This window comes from Ptychodera flava, chromosome 1 (assembly GCF_041260155.1).
Source record: "Ptychodera flava strain L36383 chromosome 1, AS_Pfla_20210202, whole genome shotgun sequence".
Classification (NCBI taxonomy): Eukaryota; Metazoa; Hemichordata; class Enteropneusta; family Ptychoderidae; genus Ptychodera; species Ptychodera flava.
The window spans coordinates 432,262-449,451 of NC_091928.1; the positions used below are offsets into that span (position 1 = coordinate 432,262).

The window sequence follows — 17,190 nt, forward strand, 5'->3', positions numbered from 1 at the left end:
TGCGGCTGTGGAGTTTTTGCAGTACACACTCACACAATTAGGTGCAGCCAACGGAGCTATTCATCAAAAAAGCTATTCCAGGAACAATTTTTGAGGGCAGGGGAAATTTTAATTTTGCTAGGGCAGGGGACATGGTTTTAGGCGGTAGGGGAGCAAATTTTAGTTTTTTTTGTAGGGCAGGGCGGATATCGGTTGATTTTCTTGGGGACAGGGCTTGGAGAAAAACTTTTTTAGGGGAATTGTTTACAGGGCAGGGGAAATTGGCAAGTTTTTTTCGCCACAGGGCGAGGGAGCTTCAAAAATTCACAGTGGGGAGGGGATACAGGCAAAAATAAGTGGGGTGGGGAGTGGGTAAAAATGAAGTTTGAGTGTGGGAGGGTAAGTCGAAAAATTTTCTGTGGGAGGGCAAATTATGAACAGCTTATTAATTACCCTCTTGACTTAAAATTAGTCATTTCACATTATTTGTCATCCACAATACATCTTATCATAGTAAGGATCTTTTTAAAAGTGCATTGTTCGTTGGCTGCACCTGCACAATCATATCATATACATACAGACAAACTCAAAGACTGGCAATCTCAAACCTATAAGAGTAGTTTTCAGTGGCACATATACTCTTGCCCATATGGGAGTTTAAACGGGTTAGCTCTACATACTGACATAGAGGAGAAGTTGATGATTTTGCCTGCACTTCAAGTGTTAAAGGAATAGCCACCTGGTATTAAGCTGACAGCTGGGAAAAAAGTGACACGGGACAAGTATGGATTTTAACTGTAAACAAATTTTATTCAAAAATAAACACTGAACAGTATTAAACAATCAAGCAGGCAATATATTATAAATGGTTGTTGATTGCAGAAATGTTAGAAGTAAATCCAAAGAGTAATGTAATGAGTAAATAAAATATACTGTAATGGTAGTAAGTGTAAAGTAAATATCAAGCTAAATAAAATACTAACAAAAATGCAAATGTACTCTGATTGTAATGGAAAATGATTATGAAAATTGTAGAGTAATCTAAGGCTAAGAGGCTAAAGTCATTATTATGCTAAGCAAACTTGCGGCAAATGTAAGGATATGCAAATGATAATGAAGTTACCAACTATAGATAAATTGAAAGGGGAAGTTCACCAATTGACTTTACATATGTTGAGGAAGTTTCATTTTAGAGCCTCATCATGTCCATGTAATTTGAATCATGGAAAAAAGCTCCAAGCTTAGGAGCTTGCAACATGTGATATGGAAATGACCATCTTCTGTTGTGTATGGCATTGTCCAGTCACCCAGGCTCAAACCAGGCTGTGCGTATTTACATAACTATTGTTGATTATGCTAAGCAAACTTGCGGCAAATGTAAGGATATGCAAATGATAATGAAGTTACCAACTATAGATAAATTGAAAGGGGAAGTTCACCAATTGACTTTACATATGTTGAGGAAGTTTCATTTTAGAGCCTCATCATGTCCATGTAATTTGAATCATGGAAAAAAGCTCCAAGCTTAGGAGCTTGCAACATGTGATATGGAAATGACCATCTTCTGTTGTGTATGGCATTGTCCAGTCACCCAGGCTCAAACCAGGCTGTGCGTATTTACATAACTATTGTTGATTATGCTAAGCAAACTTGCGGCAAATGTAAGGATATGCAAATGATAATGAAGTTACCAACTATAGATAAATTGAAAGGGGAAGTTCACCAATTGACTTTACATATGTTGAGGAAGTTTCATTTTAGAGCCTCATCATGTCCATGTAATTTGAATCATGGAAAAAAGCTCCAAGCTTAGGAGCTTGCAACATGTGATATGGAAATGACCATCTTCTGTTGTGTATGGCATTGTCCAGTCACCCAGGCTCAAACCAGGCTGTGCGTATTTACATAACTATTGTTGATACCGATTATCCTTGCATAAACGATGAATCACGTATAATAAAATGTCCACTGTAAAGTTTCTCACTTGTTAGTAGTAAACAGCAGCACAAAATCTGACAGTGGACAGTTTTTCATAAGTGATTCACCGTTTGTACAAGGATACTCAGTCTCAACAATAGTTATGTAAATATGCACAGGTAGGTGGACAATCAGTGAGTGGACAATGCCATATCAATCGGAAGATGGCTCTTCCAAATTATGTGATGGAAGCTCCAAGCCTGGAGCCTTTTGCCATGATTCAATTACATGGAGTTGATGAAGCCCTAAAGTCAAAGTTACTGTATTATTTATTGGTTTTGTAAAAACTTGCATGAGTTATAAATGGCAAAAATAGCTTTTGCAAGGTGAGTGATCACAAAGGTATATATTTCACCCCTTTTGATACCATGGATTTATGAAGACAGTGTGTGGTAGGTCATTGAACATGTGCAGGTCATTAACAAATTTATCATTCAGTTTTAAATCTGTAATGATTGAAATATATAGTTTATCTCCCAGGTGCAGAATTTTATCTAAATCTGCTGTTGTCATAAGGTGCCTTTTAATTCATTGCATATGCACTGTTTGCCTCTGGATCCAATACTAAATTATGTACTTCCTTGATGTGTACTACCACGTACCAGAATCAGTTTAAAATGTTTGTTGCTGCTATCAACTATACTTTGCTAACATATTTCTACATATGATCTAAATGTGATATTTTAAAATTATGATGAAATCTGTAATTTAGTATTTTGGGGCAATTTTTGCCATTTTTGGTCAAAATATTTGTTTCTCAAAAAGTGCAAGTCAATAGTTTTGATATTTGGTATACAGGTTCCAAGGGATTATTTTAATATATGATATATTGAAATCATGGTGAAATCTGCAATTTTTATTATTTGTGGGGGCAATTTTTGCCATTTTTGGTCAGAAAATTTCATTCTCAAAAAACTACTCATCAGATAGCTTTGGGTGACATGTTCTTAGGAATGATCCAATGTGATATATTCAAATTATGATGAAATCTTCAAATGTGTATTTTTGCAGCTATTTTAGCCACTTTTTTCTGGCCATTGAAATAAGCTATCAAAGATTTCAACCTTCTTCATCAACATGTGTTAAAAATAGTTATTCTCTACATAAACACAGCGGAGCTATATCAGCCGTAGGTCGCTTGTGTTTATCTTTCACTGAATAACAACTTGATTATATCTAAGAAAGGCTTGGTAATTTTAAAGTCCATATATTACCTCTGAAAAAATATTTTTTATTTTTTTACTATAAACTCTTATTGGAGTCATGTGTCAAATGCTGGTGTCATTTTATTCATTTCTGTTGATAAATAAATGCAATCTTGCTATAAGGGACGATTCAGAATTTACTTCCAGGGGGGGTGGAGGATTTTCAGGGGGGGGCCACCCATTTTTCCCAAGAAAATTTAGGGGGGGGGCAGACAAAAATACCACAATCTTTTAGGGGGGGGCCAAGTAAAAAAAACATCAATTCAATATTTGCCCAGAATTTCTGATCTCTACAAAAGAGAACCATAGACGCTACCTGGGTGACAGATAAACTCAACATGTTTAGTTAAACTCCTTTAGCTGCCAAATTCGGTAATATTCACAGTGGTTTGTTTTATGCATCTATAGCAGTTTCTTGTTCTCCTCCCTGAAGCATTATGAAATGTCCAGTATTTAGCATGTCAATACAAACCATACAATGAACAGTCAGGGTTGTTTTTGTTGAAAAGAGATCTCAGATCAAGTCCAGACTAGAATTCATTTATCAACAATAACAATGGTCATTTATGTTCACACTGGTATGTTGCTAAATACAGCATTGGGTGTTCTATGTAGTGATAGAATAACAAACAAATGCTGATACACAGAGATGAACATTGAACAAATGCTAAAAATTACAGCAAATGTCTTTTTAAGGTTGGGTTTACCTTGTAGCTTGTAAAGCAGTTGAAAGTTGCATGATAAAGAAGTGTTAATTTATGCAAATGTATGCAAATCACCCGATTTCTTGGCTTCTTTTGCCTCCCAATTTCAAAATTTCCAAAGAATTTAACTCCACTCCGGCTGGGTCAAATTTTCTGAAATTTCACATTATGTTTTTTAAATTCTATATAACACAACAACTATCGATTGGTTTTCTTTGGCAATAAAGCTCTTACATTTTTAATAAGAGGCATTTTGAATAAGAGACATTTTAATTTTGCTGATCATGATTTTAATCAATTATTAGAGTGTCAGTCTTTAAACCCCAACAATTTTAAAATGAGGATGGATAATGCCAAATAAAATAGTTGTTTTTTCTACATGAATACTCTCCTTTCAAGTGAAATATTACATTTCAGAAAATACTGTCTAGATTTTGACTTAAATAAATTTTTATCATTAATACAAAAATTGAGGTTTTTTACCCCAAATATAAGCTTACACCCACTTCATCCTTTGAGTAAACTACTGCTACTGCTACTCTTCTTTTCTGCTCCTTTTTTCTATGTTTCATTCTCATCAATTTTACCCTTTCTAAATTTTTTAAATGTTCTACATAACTTTTTACAGTGCTTACATCTACTATAAACTTTTTGAAAATAAATTTATGGCCGTTTCATCTTCAAGGTGCTTTTCAGCGAATAGTTTTTTAATGTTGAAAATAAAAATATTATGTATTACTGTCAAAAATATGTGGTGAAAAATTTACAAAAGGGTTGATTTTCCAATAATCCTGTATGTGCATCCAGAAGATCATGTGGCACTGCACCAATGCTATGGTGTCGGATTGTTGAAAAATTGTGTACACAAGAAATTTGCTGTAGTCCAAGAAGTGATCTCAGTGTGTATGAGGCTAGGAGAAATGTGGATAGGCTTACACATTGTGTATTGATGCTAATACTTATGTGTCCCATTCATTCTGATATGTATAATCAAAGATTTCACAGTGGCGGCTGGCAGAAAAGGCAAAAAAAACCAAATTAACATGTATTGTTTCGTGTCATCTGAAAACATGCGCATCATGACTATTTTAAAATTAAAGTTTGTTAAAAAAATTTGAAATATGCATGCTCTGTCAATTTTGAAAAATATTGCCGACAAAATGTGAATTTTGACTTGCACAGGGTTGTCTGCATTTTAATATGAACATTGGATTGTGAATGGAATGAGCAGAATAAAATGTGAATTCATGTTTTGGATAAGGTGTTTTGTCCGAGAAATGTTCTAAAATATTCCTCAGCATTTTTGCTTTCAGTGGCAGCTACTTGATTTTATGATAACCAAATTAGAAAAAAAGAGAAAATTAAACACAAGTTGGCTTTCACCAATTTTAATTCCTAATGTTTAAAATTTTCACCGTGAGTCTGCAAATATTCAGCATCATCAAATGAAAATGTATGCTGAACGTGTGCATGTACATGTACATCTCACTTTCCAGAAATATCTGGATATCTGCAAATGATGTACCATTAAACTTCAAGATATATATCACTTTGCCAATTATCTGCTCCTCTGATTTTCTGTTCACCATTTCAAACTGACATCTTTGCTTGTCTTTGTGTGCATCATATGTATCAGTGAGACATAACCAAAAAAGTATTCATATTTAGTAATTAACTTTTCTTTAGAAATTTACAACCAGATATGTTTATTGCTACCCTTTCCAAAAGTGTGCCACTTGCAGTCCCTGCAAATCATTCTTTTTATAGTCACATAACCCTGAAATGATTTGTTATATCATCGATTAATGTCCACTAGGCCCTACAGTTCCTGCAACTTGTTAGACTAGATATGTCTATAATGTACCGTATAAGCATGCATGTATATATTAGGGGGGGGGGGGGGGGCCATGGAAAAAAAACAGGAAAGATGAGGGGGGCCATAGATTTTTTCTATAATTTACTAGGGGGGGGGCCATGGAAAAAAATCACCGAGAAAATAGAAAATCCTCCACCCTCCCCCTGGAAGTAAATTCTGAATCGTCCCTAAATTCACGGCTTGAGAAAAAAAATCTCTGTTTGAACCACGCCCTCATCTGTGACGTCACGTGAGGCAATTGTTGTGCAAATCAATCTATGCCTCCTGCTGTACATACACAAGCAACAATGGCATCAAATTTAAACTCGGCGAGCGCGAATGAAGAGAGAGTTTTTGGACTCGGATGATTCAGATGATAATGAGGAGTTTTGGGCTCTACGGTACATGACTATTGTATTGTTCAGGAAATTCAGAGCCACGGCCGTAGGTTTTGAGCCAGCGAGGTGCGAGTATCTCCCCAACCTGCGGATCAATCACAGGCGCTCCTTAGTTGGGTAGTCTGCTAAGTAGATCGATTTTCGGATCGATCTATTGATCCCGTAGTCGATATGCCCGTCACTGGCTTAGTTGGGTAGTCTGCTAAGTAGATCGATTTTCGGATCGATCTATTGATCCCGTAGTCGATATGCCCGCCACTGGTTGCAGTGGCGGGCATATCGACTACGGGATCAATAGATCGATCCGAAAATCGATCCACTTGGCAGACTACCCAACTAAGGAGCGCCTGTGGGATCAATGGGCCAAGCGACGAAATACCTTCAGACCCAGGTTCACCCGAGCCTTCACAAGTGGGAAACACACATAGGTAGTAATAAGAATCATTTAGGCCTTCGATTTTATGATAAATATGCCCAAACGAAATATTCTGAAAGCGGCTGTGTGAAACTCGAATTCATAACTCTGTCTGTCATCAGATGCCGATACGAGTCTGAGTAACAGGTCTGGGTAACGAGTTGCTGCGAATCCGTAGCCTCTGCCACTCGGGTAGGTTGGCCCCACTCCCAGTTGAACACGTCAAGGAGTGGCAGGGCTTGTTTTCGCAGCAAGGTATTAAACGAGAAGAGAGCACCCGGTATACGCTCCAAGTTGAACTCAGCATCGCACTAAAATGTCTTGTGTATGCCCATTGTTTTAAAAACGCTTACAAAATCATTTTTGACATTTATGTAATAAACAACGAGATGAAACCACGATTATTTATTTCCCTTGTTGTTGTCCACATGTCATGGACGTAAAATAAACCTACAATGCTGTATGCACAGTCGATACACGCTATTTGTGTCGGAAGTTTACCGGTACAATTAGTCATCATCACCTTCCCTGCAGCTGTAGTGGCCCCGGGGCCGTTTTGTCCGTGATGTACCTGAATATAATCACCGTTGCTGGAGTTTTGATCTGCTTCTCCAAAGTTATCCGACAATACTGGCACAGCAAACGACCTTCCCGTGGGGCAGCCAACCTGATTAAATATTCACGTAAACCACTGACCCCTTCTCGGAAAGTTTGCATAAATTACTGGATCTCTCTGCTGTTGGGGTGGATGATGTCATTATTTTAGTCATTATATGGTACTAAACTGGGTTCGAAGGGTAAACAAAAAGTTTTATGGCTTGCCGAGTTCGGAAATGCGTACCTAAGCTGGACCACAGTCCCTCTACGGGACCGTGGCTGGACAGAAGTAGTAGTATTAGTACGCAACCATTGTCGGGTATCGTAAACGTACGTGGCGCTGAGAGCGAGAGTATTGTCACATTGATTTAATCATCTGATAGTATCGCATCGTCCACTGTGAATTTGACCGGGGTATTTTAGTTTGAGGCCAGTTCGCCACACTTTCATGAGCGTGGCGAACAAAGTAGACATTTTATTCGCCACCCAGCACCTTCTGTCACACTTTGCGAATGTGGCGAGTGCTAGTACATAGTGCGACCCTGTTACTGCACACTGCACCGATGGCCTCGCATGAAGTCATGTCACGTGACCATTTTGCGGCCAATATGAATTCAGATTTTTTCTAAGGACCAGTATTTCGAGTGTTTTATGTATGAAATATAATATTTTAGAAATGAATACCAAAAATAATTTTTAATTATTTGAGTATTATGGCTTTTTTACGAAACAATAGTGTTATGTTATTGACTCAAGCTAAAGCGTTGTGGAGTGCGGTAGACTTATTTTAATCCGTCTAGTCCGTCTAAACATCAACGTTTACAGAACATCCAAAACAACAAGATGGCTGCTCCGCAAAAAGTGCGGGAACCAGAGAAACAGCTGATGATAGGAGCTTGCCATAGAGGGCGCTCTAAGTAACCAACACTGATCATAACATCACCCTCCCTCAGTTAGATAGCAACAGTTTGCTAAAAGTACATTTGGAACACCAAGTCTAAAGTTCCGACTTTGAACGATTAAGAACAACTTTTGTGACATGAAAACTTTAAAACTTCTCAACTTGCAATGTTCAAACAGGTAATGATAAACTGAACCAGAAACTGCTTGCTGGTCATCTCAGAATCCTTGATATGTGATCATTTTACTATTAAATCATCATATTTTCTTGGAAGTCTGCTTTGTCGCTTTGGTCGGCCTCCAGGGGGAGGAACCTGAGTTTTCAGAGTCATGTCTGCTTCGGGTGTGCTTCCTATTTCTGGTGGGTTGTCATCTGGCTTCTCTTTCGTCGCTGTGTCCTGGTTTGGTTGATGTACAGGCTTAATGTGAATTAGGTCACGTTGATACTGGACTCCTTCAGGTGTCTGTATAGTATATCGGCGGTCAGAGGAGTGGTCCATAATTGTAGCTGGTTGCCAGGTTGATTTTGGGGTTTTCTGAAACCTACATGATGAGCCTGTCTTGAGTGGTAAACCATTGGTTTGTCCACCACCGTATGTGTGTGCTCTCTGCTCAATTCTTTCTTTGTAGACATCATTAGCTGGTTGGTGTCCATATTGTATGAACGGCAGATTTGTCTTGATCTTTCTGCCTGGAAACATCAGTGAGAATGGAGATGGGATGTCTGCTGTGATGGGTGTATCCCGCAATGTTGTCAGGATCTCTCTCAAGGTTTCCTCACCCTTCTGAAGTGATTTCTTCAGCATGCTTTTGACTGTACCTATGTTTCTCTCTGCCCTCCCATTGGCTTGTTGATGATGGGGTGCACTGGTAGAGTAGTTTATCTCATGGGATTGGCAATACTCATGGTATTCATCGCTTGTAAGTTGTAGACCGTTATCTGATATAAGTTTTTCTGGGTAGCCGAAATTAGAGAAGATGTTGTCCAATTTACTGATAACTGATGAACTCTTTGTATTATGTAGTTTGTCCGCCCAAACAAACCCTGTGTGGTAGTCAACAGCGAGTAGGTATTTGGACGATTCAAACTCAAATATGTCAATACCAATCATTTGCATGGCTTCAGAGCTGTGAATGGGCTGTACTGGAAGCTTGGTTGGCTTCTCTGATGAGACTGGCACTGATTACAGTCACGTATCATATTTCAATGTCTGCATTCAGCCCAGGCCAGTATACTGATTGTCGGGCTCGTAGTCTGGTTTTCTCTACACCTTGGTGTTGTTTGTGAAGTACTTGGAGTATTTTCTGTCTCAACATTGTCGGTATGACGATTCTGTGGCCCTTCAATACTACACCATTGTGGATAGCTAGTTCTGAGCGATGCTGCCAGTATGCATGGGCCGTTTCATTGCATTGGTTTTTCTCTTGTGGCCATCAATTGGTGATGTACGTGGTTAAGGAGTGGAGAACTGGATCAGAAGTAGTAAGTTCTCTGATGCGATCAATGATGAACGGTTTCATTGTAGAGATATCATGAACATGTACATCAACATCAGGTATCTGAAATGTTGTCTGTCCAATGTCTATGCATCTGGAAAGGCAGTCGGCAAGTGGTACATCTTGACCTGGTACGTATTGGATGTCATAGTTGTATCCTTGTATTTGCAGGATAAGCCTCTGCAGTCTGGCTGGCATCTTACAGATTTCTTCTTTGCTATGGCTTCTAGCGGTTTGTGATCAGTGTGAATGACAAAATGTCTACCGAAGACGTAGTGTTTGAAGTGCCTTGTTGCCCAGACGACAGCTAACATTTCTCGTTCTATGTTGCTGTAGTTAGACTCAGCAGGAGTTAGAGCCTTCGATGCATAGTGAATGGGTTTACCATCTTGCAGTATTACAGCACCAAGACCTTTGCTCGACGCATCACACTGAATCACGATTTCTTTGCTTGAATCGAAGTAGGCAAGTACTGGTGCTTTGGCAATGGCTTGTTTTATTCTAAGCAGTGCTGGTCATGGCTCTCAGACCAGGTGAAGACAACATCTTTCTGAAGTAGTCTTCGAAGGGGTTCAGTCAGTTGGCTCAGTTTCACAAACTTTGATAAGTAGTTCACAAGTCCGAGGAGGTGACTGCAGCTCTTGTTTGTTTTTTGGTGCTTCGAGCTTCTGGATAGCTTCCACTTTAGATGGGTCAGGCGCTATACCATCTTTGCTGAGGATGTGTCCGAACAGTTTGACTCTGTCCATGTTAAAGTGACACTTTTCGCCATTTAGTTTGACATTGTTCTGTCTGCATGCTATCATAAGATTTTGAGTTGCCAAGTCATGCTGCTTTCTGGTTTCAGCAGCTACAAGTATATCATCTTTGATGCAGTAAACGTTGTCGATCGGTCCACAGATTTGATCAAGTTCGACTTGAAACACGTCTTGAGCAGATATCTACCCAAAAGGCAATCGTGTGAAGCAGTATCTGCCATAGATAGTACTGAACGTTGTGAGAAGTTGCTATTCTTTGTCGAGTGGAATGTTCCAATATCCATTCCTGAGATCAAACGTTGAGAAGTATTTTGCATTCTTGAGATCTGGCAATATATCATCAAGAGTTTTTGCATTGTAGTGTGGTCTTTTAATGAACTTGTTTAGCTCCCGGGGGTCAAGGCATATGCGTAGAGATCCGTTGGGTTTGGTGACAAGCACGACGTTGTTGACCCAGTCAGTTGGCTCGTGTACCTCTTTGATGATGCCAATTTCCATCAGTCGGTCGAGCTTATGCCTGAGGGGTTCTTTCAATGCATCTGGCGTTCTTCTGGTTGCATTAATGGTGGGTGTTGCATCATTTGCAAGTTGGATTTTGTGTTCCTTTTGGATTTTTCCGACACCTTCAAATACATCAGCGTTGTCTTTGATGAGTTGCTCCTTGCTGGTGTATGATATGATCTCCTCAATGTCAAACTTCTCACAGCACTCATGCTTGTCACAAGGGAAACTGACAAGTCTTAGCTTGCAACACAAATTTAGGCCAAGTAGATTGTTTCCGTGCTCTGACACGAAGAATTCAACATTCGCAGCACAAGTGTTTTGATGCTCAACAGTTGGCACTGTTACTCTTCCGTGGCACTGAAAGGGTTTGTCACCGTAACCGACGATGCCAAGATCTATCGCACCATCACATCCCTCGCTGACTGTGTCATGTTACAGCAAGATCTTGACAAATTTGCACAATGGTGTAACAACTGGAAACTGTCACCTAATATCAGTAAATGTAAATTTATCAGTTTTACACTTAAGAAAAGAATCATTTCCTCTCTTGATTACTCCATCAATGGTACCCCTCTTCAACGGGTCTCTGTTGTCAAGGATTTGGGCATTTACCTTACTTCCAACCTTAATTATTCTTTTCACATCAATAACATTGTTTCTAGAGCCTTCAAATCTCTTGGTTTTATTAAGCGTCTCTGCCAGCCATTCAATGACATTTCAGCAATTATTTCTCTGTATTTTGTTTATGTAAGATCTATTCTAGAGTATGGCTCTGTTGTGTGGTCACCCCACCAGAAGGGCCGGTCAGAAAAAATCGAGAGAGTACAAATTAAATTTGTGAAATACATTTGTCGCAAACTCAATGTTCACTGCAGTAAATCCAGCTACCCATTTTATTGCAGAATTCTGAACATTCCTAAGTTACACAATAGAAGACTAACCCTTGACATGTGCTTTTTGTACAAAATAATTCATTCACATTATGATGCTCCAGATATTCTAAATCAAATCTGCTTTTATGCTCCCAGTAGAAATTTACGCAGGAAACCCCTTTTTAAACCAGACTTGTGTTCTGTTAATTGCAGAAAATTCTCGACAGTGCCCAGATGCATGTCTGTTTTTAATGATATCTCTTTTAAATGTAATATAGATATTTTTTCTACGCTGTGTAGTTTTAAAACTATTTTATCCAGTCATTTTAACAGTTCTCCTTTTTGATTCGTGTATGTTTTTTTTTTCAATTTAATGTATCGTGCTACTTTTATGGCTGTCTTGTACATTTGTCTTGTGATTGTGTGACTTTTTTGTTTCGCAGATCTGTTAGTGGGTTTGCCCGTTGATCTGTGTATCAAATAAAATAAAATAAAAATAAAATAAAAAATAAAAAAATAAAAATAAAATAAAATAAAAAAATAAAGTAACCACTAAGACGAACATCAGTTGTACTAGCCTTGTGATGTGGACCAAAAAGTGACCGATATGTTGCATAATTCAGGATATTTGCTTGAGCACCGGTATCAACCTTTGCTTTTAGACGTCTTTTCCCTCTGGGTGTGGACAGCTTGATGACAGCAAACTTATCTTTCTCACCCAGAGTACATTCATCAAACCCATAGTGGTCTGGGTTGTCAGAATCACACTCTGTTCTAACTTCATGTGTTTTCTTGTCATGTTGCTGAGACAGTAGCGTGCTTGAGGCTGAAGAACGACATTTTCTTGCCCAGTGGTTGCGTTTTCCACACTTCCTGCAATCTTGGCCAAAAGCTGGACATTTCCTTGGCGGGTGGTTCAGACCACAATTTCTGCATTCACCGGATGTGCTTCCCTTTGGCCTACTTGGTTTGTTTTGTGAACTTGCCTCGGCTGAGCGCACTACTTCAACTGGTGTTGATTCAGGAGCTGGTTGTCCCATGGACTTCAATGCGGATACATGTGCGTTGGCAGCTTCATAATTTCTACCAAGAGCTACGGCTTCGTCGAGTTTGTATTCCTTGGGTTTTGCTAAAAGCTCTTTCTGGAACTCTAGTATTGGTGTGGCTGCAATGATTAATTCTATAATTCTTTCTTGGAGTTCCTTTGGTTGGAATTCGCACTTCTTTGCCAGCAGTTTGCATTTGCTGACGAATGAGTCCAGGGATTCACCAGGTTTCTGTCGTAGAGTACTTAATTTTAGTCTGCTTATTCTGAAATTTTCTGCAGGCTTGATGGATTCTCCGAATTTCTTGAAAATTACTTCTGGGTCTTTTTTTCGTCACTCGACAAATCCCAGCTGTTGAATTTACGCAATCCTTCCTCGCCTGTTGCTAACAAGATATTTGCAGCTTTTTCTTCACTTTTCACATTTTTAACAACGAAGTACAGCTCTATACGTTGCTTAAACAGCTTGAAAGATTCAGCTAAGTTATCCGATTCCCAGTTCATCACAGGTAGTTTATCTGCCATGGCTGCTTTGAGATTGAGAGTATTGAGTCAGGCTGCAAATATTCGGAGATGTTTTACTGTGTTAACATCAGAGACAACTTACGCCAATTTCTCCTTGTTGGGTATCACTTGTCTTCTGATTTCAACGTCCGGGGTCACCATGTTATGTTATTGACTCAAGCTAAAGCGTTATGGAGTGCGGTAGACTTATTTTAATCCGTCTAGTCCGTCTAAACATCAACGTTTACAGAACATCCAAAACAACAAGATGGCTGCTCCGCAAAAAGTGCGGGAACCAGAGAAACAGCTGATGATAGGAGCTTGCCATAGAAGGCGCTCTAAGTAACCAACACTGATCATAACAAATAGTATTAAGTTCGAATTAAACAAAATCAGGTAATATATGGACTTTAAAGTCAAGAAAATCACAAACTTTTTAAAACATAATGATGTCGCTCTATTAGCACCTCTATTCCTGGATCTGGGTTTCAAATCAATTGTATTTTAGCGTAAAAGTATCATCACAATGTTTCTACTAGCATTTATTCTAATTGTCTCAATAAACCTGATAATGCTCCTGTGCCTGTACAAGCGGATGTTAAACTCTGGTCAATATAGAGGGCAGTGTAATGCAAATTACCGTACTTCAATTGTACGAAATTCAGTTCAAATCAATGCATTAGGTAGGACATCTTCATTTGTTACACTGACAAAGGTCAACCTTTAGCCTATATAGACCCTCTTCTCCACTTTTGGCCTTCGTCTACACTTGAGCACTTTCAGAGAAGATCTTTTGACCAAATATGGGAAAAATTGCCGTAAGAATGATTATGAAAATTTCACCACAATTTGAACAAACCTGACAGAAATAGTCTAGGAATTAGTCTAGACAGAAGCTCATGCTTCCAAGTTTAAAAGCAATGGGAACAGCAGTTTAAGAGATTTTTCCCCAAGACAGGAAAAAGTGCCCCAAAATACAACTATAAAAATAGTGACAATATCACTGTTCGCTCCCATATATAGTTATCAAAACAAACCAACAATTGTATGAAACATGGACCTAAATACAGACAGACTGACATTCACAGACTGGCACAGAGTGATGACATTGACCCCAAGTGTGCCTTGGCCCATGGAGAGTATTAAAGATATAACAAAAAGCTGAATGTAATGATAAAATAGTTAAGTTTAGGCCTACAGACACTGAGGGTGAATATGTTACAGCAATTTGACTAGTTTCTTTTCCTTTTCTACTTCTGTGATAATTTTGAACACAATCAAACTGCAAGGCAGTTTTAATATGTATTGACAAACATGTTATCTTTTACAAGCACATAGCAAACTGTTCTTGATTTTTCATTTACAATATTTGACATAGACTGAAATACATAACATGCAACCAATATTTACATTTTGCCCATGCACCAGATACATGGAGAGATTTCAACATACAATCATTAACTCAGAAACCCTATAGGGAAAAGTAAACATTGTTTTCTTCCAGAACAGCTGGTACATCCACATCTGGAGCAACTTACAAACTTAACCAATTACACAAGGATGATGACACAAGAGATAAAGTTAAGAAATTTAACTGTGGTGAACTTGACTATTCCTTTCAAATCATTACCTAACTTGATTGACATCTTAAACTAAAATACACTGCATGGTTAATTGCACACAAAAATACATCAGGGGTGTACCATTTGATAAAAGGGGGTTGTCTAGAAGATTGATGAGGAACATCTTTTTTATCCGATACATTGTACATTCTTTTTTTCCCACTATCCCACCTTTTCTTTTTGACAAACCTTCTGTGGCTGATTTTTTTATTGACATTTGTTTGGAATTTTTTCAAAATCTGCCAGGACCCCCCCCCCCCCCTCCATCACTCTTTAACATTGAAAAAAACTTTGAATATATTTGTTGGAAACCAAACCTGCTGAAATCACCTCAGCTATGTTTTCTCATTATTTTTTACCGCATTTCAACACCAAATACAGTTTACAATTTCAAATGCTTACTGAATCACCACATTATCTTAAACATAGGGCCAATGTCCCTGAAGCTACTATAGACATGGATACAAAATTAAGTATTTCATGACTGTATGAAATCATCTCACTAAGGTCATCCTAGGGACCTGTTAATCAAATATTAAAGCTGTCTGACCAGCGGTTTTGAAAAAATACCGCAATTATTCGGTGTCGCTCAAATTTGATCAGAATTGGTATATGCCAGTATGGGTACCAAAGATCAACAATACATATTATTTCTATCTGTTCAGAGCAGGAAAATTCTACGCTGATGTTATGACAATGATTTCTGCACAGTACAACCAGAAAAACAACAAGAAATATTTAAACCAGCAAAAAAAGAATGACAAAAGTAAATAAGGTCTGAAACTTTAGGTACTGGAGTTCAAATTTAGCAACATGCATACCAGAAACAGTTAGTCCCTCTTAGTTGGACCATAGACAGTCTTCCCCCCTCTACTGTCTATGGTTTGATCTGGTCTGTTAATATATATGTAACAGTTCATAAACAACGACAGGAAATGACTCAAGCCTGTTTCAGACACTGGCCATCACTCTTGCACATTTGCAGGATTTCGCTTTTTCTTACCTCATATGCACATTTTTGACACTGACAAGTTCATTTGAACAAATTCACATCTCAACCCCTGCATCTACCTGTACACCAAATACTGAGATGGTAGCTTTGGCGGTATGGGAGCCTTTATGTGTGACGGACATACATCCGCACATACCCACAAATATACAGACATCAGACTCATCATATAAGCTCTTTTTGGTATTTATATACAAAACCAAATATGAGCTAAAAACAAGCGACCCAATAGTCGACAGAGCTCTGCTGTGCTATGTAGAGAGCAACTTTTTGTGACATATGTATTGATGAAGAAGGTTGAGATCTTTGATAGCTCATTTCAGGATGGCCTGACCTAAAATGGCAAAATTAGCAGCAAAAATCCAAAATTGATGATTTCATCATAATTATGTATAACCAGATATGAACTGAATATGCTCACGTGTTTTACAACAGGTTCATTAATAGAAGTACGCTTCACAGAACAATGAGATATATGTTATCACTATATGTAGCAGGGTTTTTTTTAAACTTCGCACAGTACTCTCAGAGTTTAATCACTAATTACAAAACTTTATTTAATATGCGAATGAGCTGTCAATTAACTTGACACTGCTCAATGCTTTATGGGACAATTAGATATCCATCAAGATCAACATTTGTAGCACGTTTTATTTAATTTAATGCTGTAATTTTAGAGTAATATCACTTATTACAAAGTTCATTAAATACGCAAGTAAACCCTATTTTAACTTGAAACTGTTCAATGATTCATAGCACAATTAAATATTTATCAAGTCAATATCTGTAGCACGTTTCACCAAATTTTAGTGCCGAAATTTCAGAGTTATATACCTAATTACAAAGTTTATTAAATATGCAAATGAACCCTTTATTAACTTTATACTACTAAATGCTTTAAAAACACAGTTAGATATCTGTCGTATCAGTATGTGCAGCAGTGTTCATCACATTTGATGCAGTTATTTCGGAGTTATATGACTAATTATATTACCATGCACTGCCCGTCGCATTTTGATTGGTCGAGCTGAACCACATGACTGACCACAAATACACAGTAATGGTTCGTTTACATGCCCGTGAATATGAATAATAAGATTAACAACTCAAAGTATCGTAACTTTACAGCTTAAACATAAATCATAATCAATCAAAAAATAAAATGGAGCACTTGTAGGTCAAGTTGTGATACTTTTTTGAAAACATTTCCGGATTTGCCAATTTTTTACAGCGCGTGTGACAGTGCGTCGCGTATTGCTCAGTTTCTGGGGCCCAGTTGTCGTTCGCTCCTGAAATTTTCGGAAATTTTGACGGTTTTCTTGGGTTCGCTGATAATATAATGGAAATAA

General features: G+C 38.1%; 1 long non-coding RNA gene across 1 annotated transcript in view; it reads right to left on the reverse strand.

Annotated features, from left to right (window-relative positions):
• Nucleotides 1–17,190, reverse strand: part of LOC139135824 (uncharacterized) — a 28,729-nt gene that overhangs the window by 4,747 nt on the left and 6,792 nt on the right. The window lies entirely within an intron of this gene.